This window comes from Bos taurus, chromosome 26 (assembly GCF_002263795.3).
Source record: "Bos taurus isolate L1 Dominette 01449 registration number 42190680 breed Hereford chromosome 26, ARS-UCD2.0, whole genome shotgun sequence".
Classification (NCBI taxonomy): domain Eukaryota; kingdom Metazoa; phylum Chordata; class Mammalia; order Artiodactyla; family Bovidae; genus Bos; species Bos taurus.
The window spans coordinates 7892425-7912722 of NC_037353.1; the positions used below are offsets into that span (position 1 = coordinate 7892425).

At 39.6% G+C, this 20298-nt stretch overlaps 1 protein-coding gene and 1 long non-coding RNA gene across 3 annotated transcripts in view; one reads left to right on the plus strand and one right to left on the minus strand.

The window, feature by feature from the left end:
- Positions 1-20298, minus strand: part of PRKG1 (protein kinase cGMP-dependent 1) — a 1418431-nt gene that overhangs the window by 997127 nt on the left and 401006 nt on the right.
- LOC112444473 (uncharacterized) lies at positions 12150-12821 on the plus strand. Its single transcript, XR_009492953.1, has 2 exons — positions 12150-12300; positions 12453-12821. It is a non-coding gene; the product is annotated as an uncharacterized lncRNA (long non-coding RNA).

Genomic DNA, 20298 nt, shown 5'->3' on the forward strand with positions numbered 1-20298 from the left:
ACACTGCAGGTGAAGAGATGGCAAAGTGTAAAGGAGACGCTTACTAAAGTACACTTAGATGCTGCTGGCAGACAAGGATGGGTGTGCTCCTCACAGAAGCAACTTGGACAGTAACTAGGAAAGGGGAGGGGATTTTAACTACTATGTGCCAGCAGCTGTACTATGTATTTCCTATTTGTTTTGCATTCATTTCATCTGTTCTCTCGCTCTCCCTCCCTCCCACTCTGTTTCTGACAACCATACACAAAGATATACACACTCAAGCTCATACACACAGCTACTGTTCTAGTTTTAAATATAGGTAACATGGAGTTCAAAGAGGCTAAATAATATTCTTCAGTTCACCCAATTACTCAGCAATGAAGCTGGAAATGTATCTCAATCAAACCCCATGAAAATCCATACTAGGCTGCCTCCAAGCATGGGACATGTTTCAAAATAAGGACAAACTAAAGGGAGGCAACTCATTGGAGAAGGAAATGGCAACCCACTCCAGTGTTCTTGCCTGGAGAATCCCAGGGACGGGTCGGACATGACTGAAGCGACTTAGCAGCAGCAGCAGCAAAGGGAGGCAAAGGATGCTACAGACACGAAAAGATAAAAGTTTATATTAGGTTCAGGAAATGAGAAGAAATGAGAAGAAACCCGATGAAGTGGAATACAGAGGGTGCAGCGGCATAGGAAGTTTAAAAAAAAAAATAACCAGCAAGCAGATAATGAACTATTTTAAATGCCATATGAGCAAGTTTATTTTCTAATGTTATTTTATAACTGTGCTGTCTAGTAGACACCCTGCATGGTAATGTGGGTTGTCTGAACTGACATGGGTCTACATATACAAATATATAGAATGTATATTGGACTTAATGTAAAAAATCTCACATAAAATAGTTTAGTAATCATTTGTCTATTAATATATGTTGGTCTGATACTAGTTTGGATGTTCTGGGTTAAATAAAATCTATTAAAAGTAATTTCACCGGATTCTTTTTACTTTTTAAATGTGGCTACTGAAAATAATTAAAATTACACTTGTGGGCTTATATTTCAATTGGTTACCAGTGGGAGGCCACGTAAAGTATAAGGAGAGGAAGACTGGGAGTGGCTAACTCTTGTACTTAAACTTTTCCTCTCCTTATACACACACAAACACACACCCTCAGCTTTATGCTATTTTATCATTTTTTTTACACCAAGCCTCCATAGGAACAGGCACCCAGGATTCTTCCCCTAAGAGAAAAAAAAAAAAAAAGGTTTGCCTACTACAAACTCTGAAATAAAAATAGTTTAACAAAACTCCTTTGCAAGAAATTAAGATGGATTCATGCAGCATCCAGAGAGTGTTTACATCTTAAAGAAAAAAGGTGCCCGTGGGGAACAAAACAATAACGTTGGCTTTGGAAGAAAAATCAGTTTCCAAAGCCTTTACTTCTCCGGAAAGAGCTCCCATTCAGGACATCACAGTGAGCAGCCTCAGCGGTCCCCTGGTGACTCACTCCTGTTTTGCTATATATTATGTTCTAGTTTCTCTGGCCTTATTTCATATGGCACCAAGAAATTACTCACCTCACTGTCAAAACGGCAATCACCGAAGGATGCTGCCCCTGCCAAACAGTGGCCTGAGCTAGCTGGTAAGCCTGAACAGAAAAAAGTAAACAATAAGCCCTTTTCTGATTGTCTAGCGTATTCCACTGTAGTTGTTCAACATTTTAGTGTGTGTCAATGTCTTTGTTGCTTCCCCCTTAAGTCCTGTCTGACTCTTTTGTAACCTCATGGACTGTAGCCCACCAGGCTGGTCTGTCTATGGGATTTCCCAGGCAAGAATACAGTGGTGGATTGCTAGGTCCTTCTGCAGGGGATTTCCCCAACCCAGGGATCAAAACTACATCTCCTGCATTGCAGGCAGATTCTTTACCACTGAGCCACCTGGGAAGCCCTCGGTGCATTACATGGATATTTTTTCATAGGCATCCATTGTCCCTCATATGTGACACAACAGTGTAATATAAGGTGCATAGGATCACAAAGTTTCCTATGGAAATGCCCCTATTTAAAAAGGTGGTAAGAGCTGTCAGGCGAGGCCACGGGACAGAAGGGAGCTATTAACTGGAAAGTGTGGTGCTGAGCCAACAGCACTGGGTTGGGCAACCAAGAGACCTGGATTTCAGATCTGGCTCTGCAACTTAGAAAGTGTGCAACTTTCCTTCTATGCCTTGTATCTTCTCTTTCAGATGAAGGTCTTATAAATCATAGCTCCCAACTTTTATTTCTCTTCCAGCACATATGGGAGATATGAGACCCTTCCTTTAGGAAGAGCACATTACTGTTAATGCAAAAGAAAAGTATCATGAGGCACTTGGCAGGCACTTGCGAGGCACTAAGACAGTGATTTCCAGTAGTGGAGACACAAGCCTAGGGTATCAAAATCTCCAGGCATTTAGGAGCTCTGTCTCACTCCCTTTTAGAATCTTAGAGACCATCTTATCTTTAATATTTTTTCAGGTGTTACAAAGATCAAGGCTATCACTAAGGTTGTTCACTAGACTATTTCATAACCATATCCTCTCCTCTTCTTTTTTCTTTTTACTCTCATTCCTTTAGTCAAAATATCCCATACTGGGAGACTGCATTCTGATGGATATTGATTTGAATAAATTTGAATAAATTCTTGAGCATATTATGGAAAAAAAAAAACCATTAAGTCCATTCAGTCTACCATTTTTCAAATGGGTAGGAAATGTTTTGATCAGGTAACATTCTGGAACATATTGTCTTCTACTAGGAAGAAAAACAGAGTGTATCTTATTTTTTTTACATCCATACTCATATTTTAAATATCCAACTCTATGTTTTAAGATACTGTATACCCTTAAGTCACTCTGTAACCCTACATTTAGCTAGCATTTTCTGAGAACCTTGTCCATGTGAGATCTTGAAGGAATTTAAGGCCAAAAGGTGAGAGGTGCTAAGAGATACAAGTGCTAGAAAAGCAAAGAGATAGACTGAGACCTGAGCTGATACGAAAATTCAGTTTCACTCCAAAGAGCAGAAATTTGGAGTCTGTATTGATTTCATGAAGCTCACTCCACAGCAAAGTCTTGCCCACTAGGTGAATGGCTATGGAAAGGTCAACAGAAGCTATAAAATTTCTCATATTTTTGACAGGGTCCTCTATAAGGAAGCTGCACAGAAGTGTAAAATGTTTCAATCATGAAGTAGCGAGGGCAAACATACTGAATGTTTCTCAAATAAAATATTAACCTAAGAAAACCAGACTTACAAAGGGTAAGGAGGTATCTTGAATAATATTTACATTGTAAAAATAAAAGAGGGTTTATTTCTATTTAGGAACATCAGAGAAGATTATGGAAGAAAATATTCTGAGGTATTAGTGTTTGGCCTGGTTCCTGGAAAGCAGGTAAGAGTTGGAAAAGCAGAAATGTAAAAGGAGGATATCTCCATAAAAGGAAATGACATTAGCAAAACACAATAATCAGGAGACTGGAGCCTTGGGAAAAGTTTGTAGATAACTGGCTGAACAAAGCGGTACTGTTGAGGTTCAATAACCAATATGAGGATGAGATGGTTGGATGGCATCACCAACTCAATGTACATGAGTTTGAGCAAACTCTGGGAGATAATGAAGGATGGGGAATCCTGGTGTTCTGCAGTCCATAGGGTCACAAAGAGTGGTGCACAACTTAGCAACAGAAAAACAACAACCAATAAGGAAGGTAGAGTTATTAAGAGCTGGATCTTTGAAGGTCCTGAATGTCAACTGAAGAGCACTGAAATTACCATGAAGGTGATACATTTTCTGATTAGGAAAATATCAATTTACCACTGGACAAAAAACGCCGAGTTAGCAGCTGTGCTGAGTTAATCACATATTAGGTCACAACTAAATATTATTTTAGAACTGACAGAGACCTTGGAGTTCTTCCACTTCACAAAAAGCTCTCATTGCCTGGTTTAGATGGCAACAGAATAATCAACAACACAAAAACTATGAAAAAGGATAAAATGTACAAAAATAAGGAGACAGATGAAACATGAAGGAAAAAATTGTATCTATCACAAGAAAGACTCTCATAGAGTTCTTCTTACAGAGCCAGTTGGTAAGACTGCGGCCCACCAGGCTCCTCCGTCCATGGGATTCTCCAGGCAAGAATGCTGGAGTGGGGTGCCATTGCCTTCTCCGAAGTGTAGAGAAAGGAACAAGAAGCCAATGACATTTCAGCCCTGAGCACCCTGAGAAATGCTGCCGTGTATGTATTCAGCTCCTCCCTGAAGCTCACAGCACCTCTTCAAAAGGAAAACAACATGACAAAAGTACCATTCGGGGCGACTAAGCTCTCTTTCAGCTGAGTCACCCTATTGCCAAAACCACCCTCTTGCTCCTCTAGGAATTTTAATGCTTTATTTTTAAGCCCTTTTTACTGGTAGAAGAGATAAGATTTCACAAGCTAATTGAATACATGCCGCATAACTAAGTTACAGCCTCCCTTGCTGAAATCTTAGAGCTGAAAATACTTTTATTTTCCTGGCCCTTCTGACAATATGAAGAAAAAAGAGTCTTAGTCACTAAATGGAACTGCTAAATGGGAGGATAAGCCTAGTAAAATAAATCAGTAATCCCCCACTGGTTTTCTTAAATAACAAATTGGTAAGTTTTAAATTGGCCATCCAATTGCTATGATATGGGCTATTTAATGAAGCAATGGCTCAGAACATAAGACACTTGGATTACAATTGGTTTAGTCCTTGATTTCTTTGAGTTAGACTTAGGTAAGTGTTTTTACCTCTCTAAACTACAAAGCTTGGTAAAACAAGGGAAAATTACCTCCTGTTTCCTTTTACAATAATGAGAAATTGGATTCTGGATCTGAAACATAATCTAAGACATTTTGGAGAAAGCTGTCATGTACAATGCTGGGGAAATGGCTCTTCATGATCCCATTTAAATAAGGTCAAGTTTCATGTATGTATAACACAAATACACAAAAACTTTTACAGAGTGTGTGTTTGCACTCTAGGAACCTGGAGACCAAAAAGGACCTCCAATTTGCTCACACATATCCCTGTATTTGAATTTAGCAGAGAGAAAAAAATCTGGAAAAAAACATGTTTACATATGGTAATTTTCAGTTCCATTAATTCATGGAGAAGAGTAGATAAGTGGAATCTTGATGGGCTATAGAGAGGCTATTTCTACAAAGAATGGGTTCATCAGGTGCCTCCAAAGTCTTCAAGACAGCCTTGGCATGGACTTTCTTTTTAGAGATCAAACTCATTGTAGATCATGATTAAAGAAATTTTTTTTTTTTTAATCCACGTGGATTTGAAAAATAACTAGTGGCTTATTGGATATCCACTTATCAGTGGTTGCAAACACAAAGGCATCTATGTTCTGCTGGGAAAAACTAAAGACCAAGAATTTCCAAAAATAATTGCCAGGTTTCCAGTTGTTCAATGTCAAGCTGACACGGAGCTATTTCAGCAGCAGTGATTGAGAAATCATAGCAGAGGAACAAAAATGGCGGGGGAGGGGGGTACGGGGATCGAAAGACTTCAAAGAGGTGACAAAAAAAAAAAAAATCACCCTGTGCAAAAGCAAACTCTAATAACTGGAACCAAAGAATATAAAACTATCTTTTCCCTTAAATATAAATGAGGCCATCTGCCAAGATCCAGAGCTTGAGTGACAGAAACATTTTTAAACAAAGACTCAGGAAAAAAATGTTTTCTTATTTAGTCTGTTTCATACATTTTTTTGTTGTTGTTGATTTTAAGTTTTTTTTTTTTTTTTTTTGGCATAGTGATGAAGGGGAAAAAACTTATACTGTAATGTAGATGGCTTAGAAATAAGATTACCTGAGAATAAGGTTGCCTTGTAGGAGGGAAACTAGGGAGAATCAACATATAATGGATGAGACCAGGTTTCTAAGTGAAAGACTGAGGAGCATCTCATCATAATACTTTTCACAATTGATTGGCCCATTTGCATAAATGGGCACATTGTTTGAACTGGAAATTCTAATTTACCAAGTATTGGATTGGGCTAAAATTCTGCAGTTCAAATGTGCTCCCATATGATCCCAATGCACAAAGTCCTCCCAACATACTTTATTAGAAACAAGCAAGAACAATTAAAGTAATTGAAATAGTCCTAAGAAGTTAACCCAATTATTGGGTTTGAGTGGTTGGATTTCCCCATTGTGGAGACAGCTATATATCAGGCAACCAGAGTTGGGAGCAAGAACATTCTGATTATTAGGTTGATTTCTCTTTATCTGATTGTATTCTGTCTGAACTGCCTTCTGATTATAATTTGATTTCTTGTGTAGGATTTCTTCTAGAGAGAATTGTGCTAGCTAGTCAACCCAACTCCTGCAGGCAGAATAATCGTGTGGAAAGAAATGAGCTTTGCTTTGCAGAGAATAGGATTTGTTGGATAATGTTGTTGATGATGACGAATAGGAAGATCAAGAGGAGGAAGCTGACATGATGATGATAATAGCAGATAAATTACCTGTGTGCTTATTATGTGCCAGGTACTATGCTTAGTGCTTTGCACACGTTCAAGCAATCTTATGAGTTGATACTATTATCCCTGCATTACAGATGAAGAAACCTAAGGTTACAACACTAGAAGGAGTCTGGACAAGACTGAACCCTATGGCTGCCTGATTCCAAATATATGTTCTTTGTCAACATACACATCCCAGTATGTGAAGGACCTTTGTATAATTATTACTACACTAAGTATTCAAGAAACAGTAATTATATATTCCAATTTTCATATATGACATATAGTTTATATTTGAGTATTTTGTGCATTTAGTTAACATGAATCGGACTCCATGAGTCTCATCAACTCTAATCATATTTATATCTTCAATCTGTAAAGCTAAGGACTAAACTCCTAATCATGGTAAAGCCTACCCAGGTGTTGAGCTGAGCAATTACTTATCAAACAAACAAACAAACCCAGAGAAGTAACACATTTCTCAGACATTTTAACCAAAGAATTTTTTTTTTCCCTATCTATAGCCCTTTCCTTGAAACCTCTTTATACAAATCTATCCATTCTGTGATTGCCTGGGTATTTTCTCCCAAAAGACCATTTAAGTATTTTCCCTTTTTTTTTTTTTAATCTCATAATTGCTAAAGTATTGAATAATAGTCCCATTTCTACTTCCAATGCATATACACCTTATTCAAATGAGTGTAATGAAATGTATCACCAATGGGATTGAGCACATGGGTTTCAGTGGGTATTGAAAATGGTCAAGTGCGAACTACAAATTAGCAAAAATATTTCATAAACATCAGTGGCCTTCTATGATGCTTTGTCTTTCAAGGATATTGTGTGCAAAACCAGATATTTGGAAAACAAAAACCAGGAGTGACCAAATGGTTCCTCCCATTTGCCTGACTACTTAAGAGTCCATCCTAAGACAGTAGGCAGAATAAATGAATGGTCAGTCATACAAGACTAAGCAAACAGTGACAGTCCAGTTTTGAGTAAATGGAACAGAATACAGAGAAACCAGCTAAGAGTAAGATTCAGTGCGGATGGTATTTTTCCCTGAACCATCTCACCCAAAACTGAAGTGACTTTAATCTGATTTCTGTTCTGAGAAGGCAGGAGCATGTCCTGCCAGTTTGTTGTCCAGCTCAGGAAGAGAGGTCATTGCTTTTGTCATTCTTCAAACCAAGTGTACTTTTGACTTAGTATTTTCTAAGAGATCCTCTACTCAATTTTCCATTTGTACAGAACATGGCTATTTACGTTGATTTTTTAAATTTAGTATGCACTTTCTCCTATTCTAGAAAAATAAGGATCTTTTCAATTAAAGTACCTTGCCTTTGCCTGTGTGTTAAAAAAAAAAAAAAAAAACTTACATTGATGTGACCAGGTCAGAGAAGGGCAGAGAGCTCCATACAGGACTGACTAATGGGGACCACAGGGTTCACATGGCTTGAACTTCTCTAAAGTAGTGTGGGGGGCAGAGCCACAGCGGAAATACCAGTGACTCCACCACTGTCAACTTAAGTCTCTAAAAGCAGGACAAAAACACACGGTCCTGATGATGAGCTGAATGAATAAAGAGCAGCTCTAGCTAACCAACAATAAAATATTAATAATACATAAACTGAAGTCATTAGGATCATTGGGATGTTCCCTACTATTATCTAACACCTTCGTTCAGTTTTACCTGTTTCACTTTCCCCTTCTTGTTCCTTTCACATCTGCATTCTTTATATTCAATACACTCGATTTACTTCAGTGAAGAAACAGGACCATCTGGCATTCAGAACCTCATTACATCAATATCAAAGCATATATGCTCTTTGTAGATTACATGAGGAAGTAAAATTTACTGGGCCAGGCAGTCTGGAAGGCAGCACTAAAATCAGAGTTTTAGTTAATCTCCTTTCAAATAGGGTGCAGGAAATACTTTCCATCAAAATTTGTCTTGCCTTGGAAGACCTTACCTTTTAGTTTCCCAAACATTTCATTGCCACTGCTGATTAACACATCCAATTTATATGTGGAGATCTAAAAAAAATAGAGGTCTCCAGGCTCCATGTAGCACCATGTAGATCAAACATGACCTTGAATCTAAAAGGTTTGGGGCAGGATACCTGTATTTTAAAAAGACCCCCACAAGGAATTCTGAAAGGCAGATGAGGACAGAGAACCAGCGCTGTGTTTCCCTCCATGAACTCCTTATTCTAAGGCTTACCACAACACTGTCTAAAGGTTGGTCTTAAGATTCACATTAAAGCTTGAAAAGACCCAAGATAGATACCAGGAAATTTTTATTTTCCTGAAAAAGATAATCATATTTACAGACACACAGAAGTCTTCAACACTTTGGTCCTGTTGCTTCATGTCTTAAATATCTAGTTTACCTTTCATTTGCCTGTCAATGAAATGTCCAATATTTGAATCCACTTCACATTCACATTTATAAAACCATAGGATTTAATAATATTTATTTTGGTGTTTATTTTCTAAAATAACTTACAAAGGTGAACATATGAACTGACACTTACTAAAACAGTTATTCTGGTGAATCAGTGGTAAAGAATCTACTTGCAATGCAGGAGATGCAGGAGACGCCGGTTTGATCCCTAAGTGGGGAATATTCCCCGGAAAAAAGCATGGCAACCCATGTCATGGTTCCCAGGCAACCCAGTATTCTTGCCTGGGAAATGCCATGGAGAGGAGCCTGGTGGGCTACTGTCCGTAGGATCACAAAGAGTCGAACACATCTGAAGTGCACACACACAAGATTTTTAAATAATGCTGTTTTCAGGGAAAAAAAGCATTAGCTCACACAAAATTTACTAGGCATAATTAGAAACTGAGTAATATAGTTTAAATAGATTCATTAGAATAAAGTCATGTGAAAAATAGACTTTGGAGGTAAATGTTATGAAGATCTAACATGGGTAATAGTATACAAAGAGTCTCCTTTTATTTATGGAATGCCATAGGCCAGAAATTCTGCCCAAATAAGAGCCAACAATAACTGATAGATTTATATATATAGTAACTTCACATTTCAAAAGTAACTGTATGATCACTATCACATATCAAATGGATGGTTACACTAGATAATCCTTAACCATTTATATCTCAGAGATCCTAAGAAAAAACAAATTCCTCACCATGGAACTGAGGTCTGTTGTCAACTTTATGAACAAGGTTTCAAATATATCTTATCAGTAATCTATTGTGCAACCTAGACCATGACCCAGAGACTGGAACGACCCTAGATCACTACTTCAGTAACTCAAGCTGGGAGGGTTTAACTGTGCATACACATCAGCTGAGCTGCCCCTGTCCAGGGGCTGAAAGAGAGCAAGACAACTGCCACCGGTGCCAAATGGGTATAATCCTGGTGCCCAAACTGTTGACTAGGTTTAATGAGAAAATGCATGTAAAACCCTGACAGCAGTGCATGCAAGCTTATAGCATTGTACAGGAGTCCTTCTTTGACATCACATACTGCCCAAACTGTCTACATACTTCTAGCAATAAAACATCCCAGATTTATTATATTATTTAAAAACAACATTCCTCTTTCATTGGTGCAGAAATGCTAATAAATACCCTTAAATATCATACAGCTTCAATGGTACGTTTTTTCCAACTCTCTTTACTCCATATTTTTAATGAGCTGCAATGTACTCTTCAGAGTTTCTTAGGGGGAACATGCCTTGGGTGGTTGGTTACTTTGCTGGCGCGTGTGTGTGTGTGCTCAGTCGTTCGGTCGTATCTGACTCTGCGAATCCATGGACTATACAGCCCAGCAGGCTCCTCTGTCCATGGGATTTCCCAAGCAGGAATACTGGAGTGGGTTGCCATTTCCTGCTCCAGGGGATCTTCCCAACCCAGGGATCAAACCTGCATCTCTCGCATCTCCTGCATTGGCAGGAGGATTCTTTTCCACTGTGCCACCTGGGAAGCCCATGGTGTTAATGACAAAGCAGACCAGTTTACCCAGAGAAAAGCTCACCTCTCCTGCCATGACTTAACTTGCAATGATATTATACCTTGCCCTCCCACACTTCAAATGTATAAAAAGCACTGTTCTAAAAGCCTTCTTCACAAGTGGCAACCATCTAAAAAACTTTCCTCATCTTTTAAAAGATGGCATCTTTTAAAAAACTATCCTCATTCGCAACTAACATTTTTTTTTTCCCCAGCCATGAATTGTAGTATTTTCCTCAGGATATCCCAGCAGCTCCTAAGCAACTTTCTAAGGACTTAAAAATATTCTTGTCACTCAGTGGGGAGAAGTAGGATTCCAAAAGATAGGGTTTTCCCTTTATTTCTAAACTAGTTCTCTAGCCCAGAGTTTTCACTCTTACAGATATATGTTGAAGGACTATTTCCATAAATTATTTTGTGCACGGAAGTCAGCACAAAATAATTTCCCATCCAGCCCTTTTACGTATTCATTTCCCTTTATTTTACATGCCTGTCTCACATTTTCAACCATTCACCTATCCCCTCAAGTTCTAGGTGAATTATGTGACTAAGCACATGAAGGAAAGTCCCACTCCTGATACAGAAACATATCCAGCCACACTGGTAGAAACCAAGTATCTCTCTCTTTCCCGTTATTACTCCTGCAAGACTCATGCTCAGTAGTGTCTTTATCCATTTTTTAAAAATCACAGTAGCCTACTTTTCCCTTTAATAAATCTGATTTCCATAAGATTATAAACTTGAGAGTCATAGTTATTAAATGCATATTGAAATGATATATTAATACTAAGTGACAGGGCTTCCGTAGTGGCTCAACAGTAAAGAATATGCCTGCAATGCAGAAGATGCAGGATACGTGGGGTTTATCCCTGGGTTGGGAAAATTCCCTGAGAGAGGAACTGACAATCTCCAGTATTCTTGCTGGAAATTTCCATGGACAAAGGAGCCTGGTGGGCTACAGTCCGTGGGGTTGCAAAGAGTTGGACGCAACTGAGCACTAAGTGAGCAGTAAGTGCCGAAAGTTTGTTATAGGGCCCCGCTGAGCTGGGTAAGTCTCCATACCTCTGTCTCGGCTTCCTTTCTAAGGAAGCACTGCATTCTGCTGAGAATTGATAAAAGCAACTGAAGCATTATAACCATAAATCTTTTTTAATTCTGAGGCTATTCTAACCTAAACTTTGGATTTAAAAAATTAGAGTATGTATATATATGCGTGTGTGTATATATATATATGCTATGCTATGCTACGCTAAGTCACTTCAGTCGTGTCTGACTCTATGACCCCATAGACGGCAGCCCACCAGGCTCCCCCATCCCTGGGGTTCTCCAGGCGAGAGCACTGGAGTGGGTTGCCATTTCCTTCTCCAATGAATGAAAGTGAAAAGTGAAAGTGAAGTCGCTCAGTCGTGTCCAACCCTTAGCATGGACTGTAGCCCACCAGGCTCCTCCGTCCATGGGATTTTCCGGGCAAGAGTACTGGAGTGGGGTGCCATTGCCTTCTCCGATATATATATATTCACTAGAATAGAATTGGACTTTAAAAGGATTTTAGTTGGAATAAAAAGAATAGGCTTACAAGAAAGGCATACAAACTAATTCCAAATGAATCCTTTTGTCATTTTAAAAAGGCACAATTGGGCCGTTTTGCTGTGCGTGACATGAGACAGACAGTCGCTGTGGGTGTCATCAAAGCAGTGGACAAGAAGGCAGCTGGAGCTGGCAAGGTCACCAAGTCTGCCCAGAAAGCTCAGAAGGCTAAATGAATATTCTCCCAATACCTGCCACCCCAGGTCTTAATCAGTGGTGGAAGAACGGTCTCAGAAACTGATTTTGTCTCAATTGGCCATTTAAGTTTAATAGTAAAAGACTGGTGGCAAGGTCAAGTCTGCCCAGAAAGCTCTAGAAGGCTAATGAATATTATCCCCAAATACCTCCACGCCAGTCTTAATCAGTGGTGGAAGAACGGTCTCAGAACTGTTTGTCTCAATTGGCCATTTAAGTTTAATAGTAAAAGACTGGTGGCAAGGTCACCAAGTCTGCCCAGAAAGCTCAGAAGGCTAAATGAATATTATCCCCAATACCTGCCACCCCAGTCTTAATCAGTGGTGGAAGAACGGTCTCAGAACTGTTTGTCTCAATTGGCCATTTAAGTTTAATAGTAAAAGACTGGTTAATGATAACAATGCATCGTAAAACCTTCAGAAGGAAAGGAGAATGTTTTTGTGGACCATATGTTTTGTGTGTGGCAGTTTAAGTTATTAGTTTTTAAAATCAGTACTTTTTAATGAAAACAACTTGACCAAAAATCTGTCACAGAATTTGAGACCCATTAAAAAAAGTTTAACGAGAAAAAAATAAAAATAAAAAGGCACAACTGCAATCTTTCAAAGATCATAAATAAAGGATCCTGGCTACTTTCCAATGTCAAGCAGAATTTTAGGCAATATCCATGTAAATTTACAGACGCTTGAAGAAATCTAAATTAAACTTCTGAAACTGAAGTCACACCTGAACACACAGGAAAAATTGCTGAAATGTCCCAATGAATTACTAAAACAAGGATTGGAAATTTATAATAAATGCAACCTTGTTTCTCAAAGCTGGACCTAAATAATATATGTAAAGCCCATATGTATCAGGGCATTCTGATAACACACTGGGAGCCCACATCCATAGTGAAGAAGAGTCTATAACACTATTTCAAACTAGCTGACTTAGACTTCAAGGGCCAAACAAATTTCAACTCTTCTATCCAGGATGGGCTTCTATCCATAACCTCAAGAGATGGCCCCTTCTCTGGGTTCCTATAACATTTCTATTATGGCTTATAAAATTAATATTCATGCCCTCCTTTCCTTGTCTCATTTCCTGAGACCATAAGTTCTCTAAAAGCAGAGGTCATATCTTGTTTATTACTCAAGTCTCCAGGGTGATAGTTTTCAACTTCTACTGTGCCTGTTGTGGCAGATTATATTTTCCACAGAGTTGTATGTGTGCATGTGTGTGTGTGTGTGCATGTGTGTGTGTGTGTGTATCCATCATTATATGATCCCAATCTATTATTATATATAAGTGATTCTGACACTCCTTCCAAGAGTGTCAATTTTTGACTCCTGAGAGATGTGTGTGTGTCTACTCCTATCTCCCACCTACTCCTAACCTAAGTAGAAATCTGAAATTGCCTCATTCAGTAGAATCTGGCATTACACTGGTCTCTTGGATTCAGCTCTTTGAATAAGAGGGCTCCATAGAGGGAGAGAAGACCCTCCCAACAGGACCAACGGCCACATGAGTGAACTATTTCTGAAACTGACCCTCTAGCCTCAATTTAGCCTTCAGATCACTGCTGTCCTCAGTCAACACCTTGGCGCAATCTCATGATACCCCATGCCCCCAGCTGAGCCGTTCACAAAGTCCTGATCCAAATAAACTATGAGAAATGATAATTCTTTTTTTAATATAAATTTATTTGTTTTAATAGGAGGTTAATTACTTTACAATATTGTATTGGTTTTGCCATATATCAACATGAATCTGCCATGGGTGTACACATGTTCCCCATCCTGAATCCCCCTCCCACCTCCCTCCCCATACCATCCCTCTGGGTCATCCCAGTGCACCAGCCCCAAGCATCCTGTATCCTGCATCGAACCTGGACTGGCGATTCATTTCATATACGATATTATACATGTTTCAATGCCATTCTCCCAACTTATCCCACCCTCTCCCTCTCCCACAGAATGCAAAAGACTGTTCTATACATCTGTGTCACTTTTAAAAATAAGATATAGGAATCCTTGATATAAAACATAAATTTATTGAATATTCCTGAAAACCATATAGCAATCATCAAAGTGCCTTGCAGTTAGCATGGGTTTTATCCTCTTTACAAATATTAAAGTACATTTCAAGTAATTTGAAAATATTTAATTTTGTAGTCATTCAAATAAATTACTTTCAGATAGGATGCTGAACTCAGAAAAAAAACATTTTTTTAGAGCTACTGTGTGTCAGAGGAGAAATTATACAGGGAAATAGTTTTCTCATTAAAACTGTGGTGAAAGAATATGAAAGGCAAAAAGAACTCTAATGACCTTGGGATATGACCACTAACATCTATTTGTGTCAGAAAGCAAAACATAGAAGGCTTCATGTTTTATTCCTGTCAATAGGAAGTTTCTGAAAGGTGGAGAAAGAGCTTCTTATCCATAAAGTAACCATTAAGGATTTTACAGCTGAAAATCAATGAGTCCCCTCACTTGAAAGCCTGTCATTGACACTGAGCTGACTGACGGCTACAGAGGTTTGGCCATAAGGTTTCTGAGAATGTGTGCAGTCCTTTGGGTTGCTGTCCCATGTTTATAGGTCAGGGTTACCACTGAGGAGAGAGTTTCCAACAGAAAATGAGAGAGCTGAAATAGAAGATGCTTCTTCTCTTTGGGAAGTCAAGCGGGGTTAAGCCAATTGATAAAATGCCTTAGCCATGGATCTATGTAATGAAATTGACTTTAACTCAAAGATTTTAGATCCCTTCAACAATCTTCAAAAAAAAAAAAAAGGACCGCTATAACCTAAAAATTTGTTTGCCTATCTCCTGAGACCCAAAGCTCTCAAACTCATTCCACTCTTCCCCCGCCATCGCCATGTGTACACGGGTTCATTCTACTGCCTGCTATTATATGTGTGCATATGTGTGCAAGCTCAGTCATGTATGACTCTGAGCAATCCCATGGACTGCATGCCTAGGCAAGGATAATGGAGAGGGTTGCCACTTCCTACTCCAGAGGATCTTCCCGATCCAGGGGTGAACCCGTGTCTCTTGTGTTTCCTGCATTGGCAAGCTGATTCTTTACCACTGCTCCACCTTGAAGGCCCTACTGCTTGCTAAGTCCCATTTTAATAAAGCAGACTAATTCAATCCAGCAAATATTTACCTAGCTCCTACCATTTCCAGACACTTGTACTACTTCTCGGGGCACCACAATTATTAAAATAGTCTCTTCCTTTAACAACCATTTACAGAGAGTGGACCATATGCTAGCTGCTGCGGGCACAATAGTAAATATGAATATGGTTCCTGACTTTCAGGAATTCATAGGCTAATGGAGCAGACAGGTAGTCCCACAGGAATCCCCAATTGCAAGGCAATAGTGCAATGCTGGGGATACACACATGGTACATTGGGAGTTCCGGGTATTTTCCCCAGTCCACCTAGTTAGAGACAGAGGTTGGAAAGAGTCAAGAAAGGTTACCTAGGGGAGAAGGACAGCTAACAATGGATCTAAATTTTACAGCTGGACTTCTCTTGTGGTCCAGTGGTTAAGAATCACCTTGCAATGCAGGGGATGCAGGTTCGATCCCTGGTTGGGGAACTAAGATCACACATGCAACAGGAGCTACTAGAGAGCTCGCATGCTGCAAGTGCTGAAAACCCCAGGCTCTGGAGCCCGTGTGCCACAATTAGAGGGTCCACACGCAGCAACACAAGGTCACCAGAGCCACAACTAAGATCCGATGCAGCCAAAGAAATAAATACAATTTAAAAACAAATACAATGTATGGTGAGAGCAGAATTAGAGACACGTGTATGAGGTACGGGGGCTGACTCAGGGGAGGAGGGGGATGTCATCAGAAGAGACCACCAAAAACACTTGAATTGGGTTTTTCTGTTTATTTTTTCTTGAACTACAGTTGCTTTATGATGTCATATTAGTTTCAGGTGTACATTACAGTGATTTGGTTCAGTTCAGTTTAGTCGCTCAGTCGTGTCGACTCTTTGCGACTCCATGAATCGCAGCACACCAGGCCTCCCTGTCCATCACCAACTCCCGGAGTTCACTCAGACTCACGTCCATCAAATCAGTGATGCCATCCAGCCATCTCATCCTCTGTTGTCCCCTTCTCCTCCTGCCCCCAATCCCTCCCAGCATCAGAGGCTTTTCCAATGAGTCAACTCTTCGCATGAGGTGGCCAAAGTACTGGAGTTTCACCTTTAGCATGGTTCCTTCCAAAGAAATCCCAGGGCTGATCTCCTTCATATATTGGGTTGGCCAAAATGTTTGTTCAGGTTTTTCCATAAAATGTTACAGAAAAACTCAAGCAAACATTTCAGCTAATCATATATATATGTGTGTGTCACTGCAAAATATTCAGTGTTGTTTGAATTGGGTTTTACAGTACAGATATTAGTTCACCAGGCAGAAGGGGCAGAGGAGAGAAAGTGGAGAATGGAGAAGGCATGGGAGGGTGGGGTGGTGGGGAGGCAGGGAGCACAGAGACATGGAATGATAGAAGCATGTTTTAGTGTAGACTCTTCAAGACATCATGAAGAGTTTAGATCTGATAGCCTCTAACAGATTATTTATTCTACTTACACAAATTTTTACAGATGAGTATAACATGGACAGCCTTTGAGCAAAATGTAAAGCTTATTTTCTATCTTGGACTTCATAGATTTTTTTTCTCCCTAAGCATGGACACTATATATGACTCTTTGACCCAGAACAGTGATATTACTCAACTGCTTCTCTTAAAAAAAAAAAAGCAATTTTCATTGTTCCAGCAGTATTTTCACTAAGCATTCTGGTTCATTTGCTTTTCCATACTAGAATCCTTTCTTCTCCTTCACAATGATCTTTGCCGCCAACACAGTAGCAATGCTTTAAAATAAAAACTCTGGAGGTGTGCAGGGTACAGCTTCTGCCTACTAAACCCAATTCTAAGGGAGGAAAAAATGTTATTGTCATAACGCATACAGGAATAAAAACTGCAGGTTTAGCAGGATCCGTCTATACAAAGAAGTGCTAACATTAGCCATGCTGTAGCTTGGGTTTTTCCCATCCTTTTTCTTGCAAAAAGAATCTGCAATTCTATCACAGTGCAAACATGGGTGTCAAGAAAATCCCATTCACAACATCAGTGTGATGGTGGTATCCACGCTCTCGTCTACTACTATAACGGGAGATATTTGCAAAGACAACGCCCAACACAGCTGGTCTCTCACGTTAATAAAACCCTCGGCAATTGTGTTCTTTCTCTTATAACTGACTGAATGACCTTTTTAAAAAAATTCAAGGGACGTTCCTGGTGGTTCAGGGTTTAAGACTTGGCCTTCCAGTGCAGGGGATGCAGGCTAGATCCCTGGTCGGGAAAATAAGATACTGCATGCCTTGTGGTCAACAAAAACAAAAAACAAAAACATAAAACAGAAGTAATATTGTAACATATTTGATAAAGACTTTTAAAAATGGGCCATATCAAGAATAAAAAATTCTGGATGCAGTTTTATTTTTCCACCTTCTATGAGACAATCTTTCCAGAATGGAAAAATAAAAAATCTGGGGTAAGGAAGCCCTGTCCAACAGATTATGTTCTCAGGCTGTTTATAGCTTCACTGAGCCTATTAGTTTTCTTTTCAAGAAGAGGAAAAAGCGATAACAAAAGCTCTTCTCTGATTAATGTTTCTGCACTTATTTAATTCTGGTATCCCGAAAAAGAAGCACAGTGTGATGAAGAAAGGGCAAGAGACTACAAAAGGATACTTCTATAAAGAACCTACAAATAATCTTGGACAAGTCACTATATTTGTGATTCTACTTTCCTGCAGCAAAGTCTGAAAAATCCTTTTGGAAGGGTTCAAAGGATTTAAGAAACACTACTGAGTCACTTTGCAGTCCACGGGGTCGCAAAGAGTCAGACATGACTGAGTGACTTCACTCACTCACTCCTGAGTCACTTTACATTGCCAGGGTATCTTTAAGGAATGTAAACAAAGCTAAAAGATAGAGAGATTCTGGAATTTTCTATTGCATAACTGTAATCTATAAGTGGAAATAATACTAGTAATCATGAACGCTATCCTTTCCTGAGGCCTTACTATGTGTCAGACACCATGCTAAGCGCTTCAACATGTATACTATTTGATTTCACGATTAAATAATCCTATGTGGTAGCTACCCACTCACAGAAGAAAAATTAAGGTTTGAATTCAGTTCAGTCACTCAGTCGTGTCTGATTCTTTGCAATCCCATGGACTGCAGCACACCAGGCCTCCCTGTCTATCACGAACTCCTGGAGTTTACCCAAACTCATGTCTATTGAGTCAGTTAGGGTTAGGGTGCCATCCAACCATCTCATCCTCTGCCATCTCCTTCTCCTACTGCCTTCAATCTTTCCCAGCATCAGGGTCTTATCAAATGAGTCAGCTCTTCGCATCAGGTGCCCAAAGTATTGGAATTTCAGCTTCAGCATCAATCCTTCCAATGAACACTCAGGACTGATCTCCCTTAGGATAGACTGGTTGGATCTCCTTGCAGTCCAAGGGACTTTCAAAAGTCTTCTCCAATACCACGTTCAAAGGCATAAATTCTTCTATGATCAGCTTTCTTTATAGTCCAACTCTCACATCCATACATGACTGCTAGAAAAACCACAGCCTTGACTAGATGGACCTTTGTTGGCAAAGTAATTTCTCTGTTTTTTTTAAATGCTGTCTAGGTTGGTCAAAACTTTTCTTTCAAAAAGCAAGCGTCTTTTAATTTCTTGGCTGCAGTCAACATCTGCAGTAATTTTGGAGCTCCCAAAAATAAAGTCTGCCACTGTTTCCACTCTTTCCCCATCTATTTGCCATGAAGTGATGGGACCAGATGCCATGATCTTAGTTTTCTGAATGCTGAGTTTTAAGCCAACTTTTTCACTTTCCTCTTTCACTTTCATCAAGAGGCTCTTTAATTCTTCTTCACTTTCTGCCATAAGGTGGGGTCATCTGCATATCTGAGGTTAATGATATTTCTCTTGGCATCTTGATTCCAGTCTGTGCTTCATCCAGCCCAGAGTTTCTCATGATGTACTCTGCATATAAGTTAAATAAACAGGGTGACAATATACAGCCTTGACGTACTCCTTTTCCTATATGGAACCAGTCTGTTGTTCCATGTCCAGTTCTAATTCTTGCTTCCTGACCTGCATACAGATTTCTCAAGAGGCAGGTCAGGTGGTCTGGTATTCCCATCTCTTTCAGAATTTTCCATGCTGTTGTGATCAACCCAGTCAAAGGATTTGGCATAGTCAATGAAGGAGAAATAGACATTTTTCTGGAACTCTCTTCCTTTTTCCATGATCCAGCAGATGTTGGCAATTTGATCTCTGGTTCCTCTGCCTCTTCTAAATCCAGCTTGAACATCTGCAAGTTCACGGTTCATGTATTGCTGAAGCCTGGCTTGGAGAATTTTGAGCATTACTTTACTAGCATGTGAGATGAGTGCAATTGTGTGGTAGTTTGAGCATTCTTTGGCATTGCCTTTCTTTGGGATTGGAATGAAAACTGACCTCTTCCAGTCCTGTGGCCACTGCTGAGTTTTCCAAATTTGCTGGCATACTGAGTGCAGCACTTTCACAGCATCATCTTTCGGGATTTGGAATAGCTTAACTGGAATTCCATCACCTCCACTAGCTTTGTTCGTAGTGATGCTTTCTAAGGCCCACTTGACTTTGCATTCCAGGATGTCTGGCTCTAGGTAAGTGATCACACCATCGTGATCATCTGGGTCATGAAGATTTTTTTTTACAGTTCTGTGTATTCTTGCCACCTCTTCTTCATATCTTCTGCTTCTGTTAGGTCCATACCATTTCTGTCCTTTATTGAGTCCATCTTTGCATGAAATGTCAAAAATCTGTCAGAAATCAGATGGCTAATAAGTGGGGAAGTCAGACCTCAGATTCATATGTCTGACTCTGAAGACTGTGCTGTCACTCCTGTGCCCACTAACACATGCTCAGAGGGAGGGTCC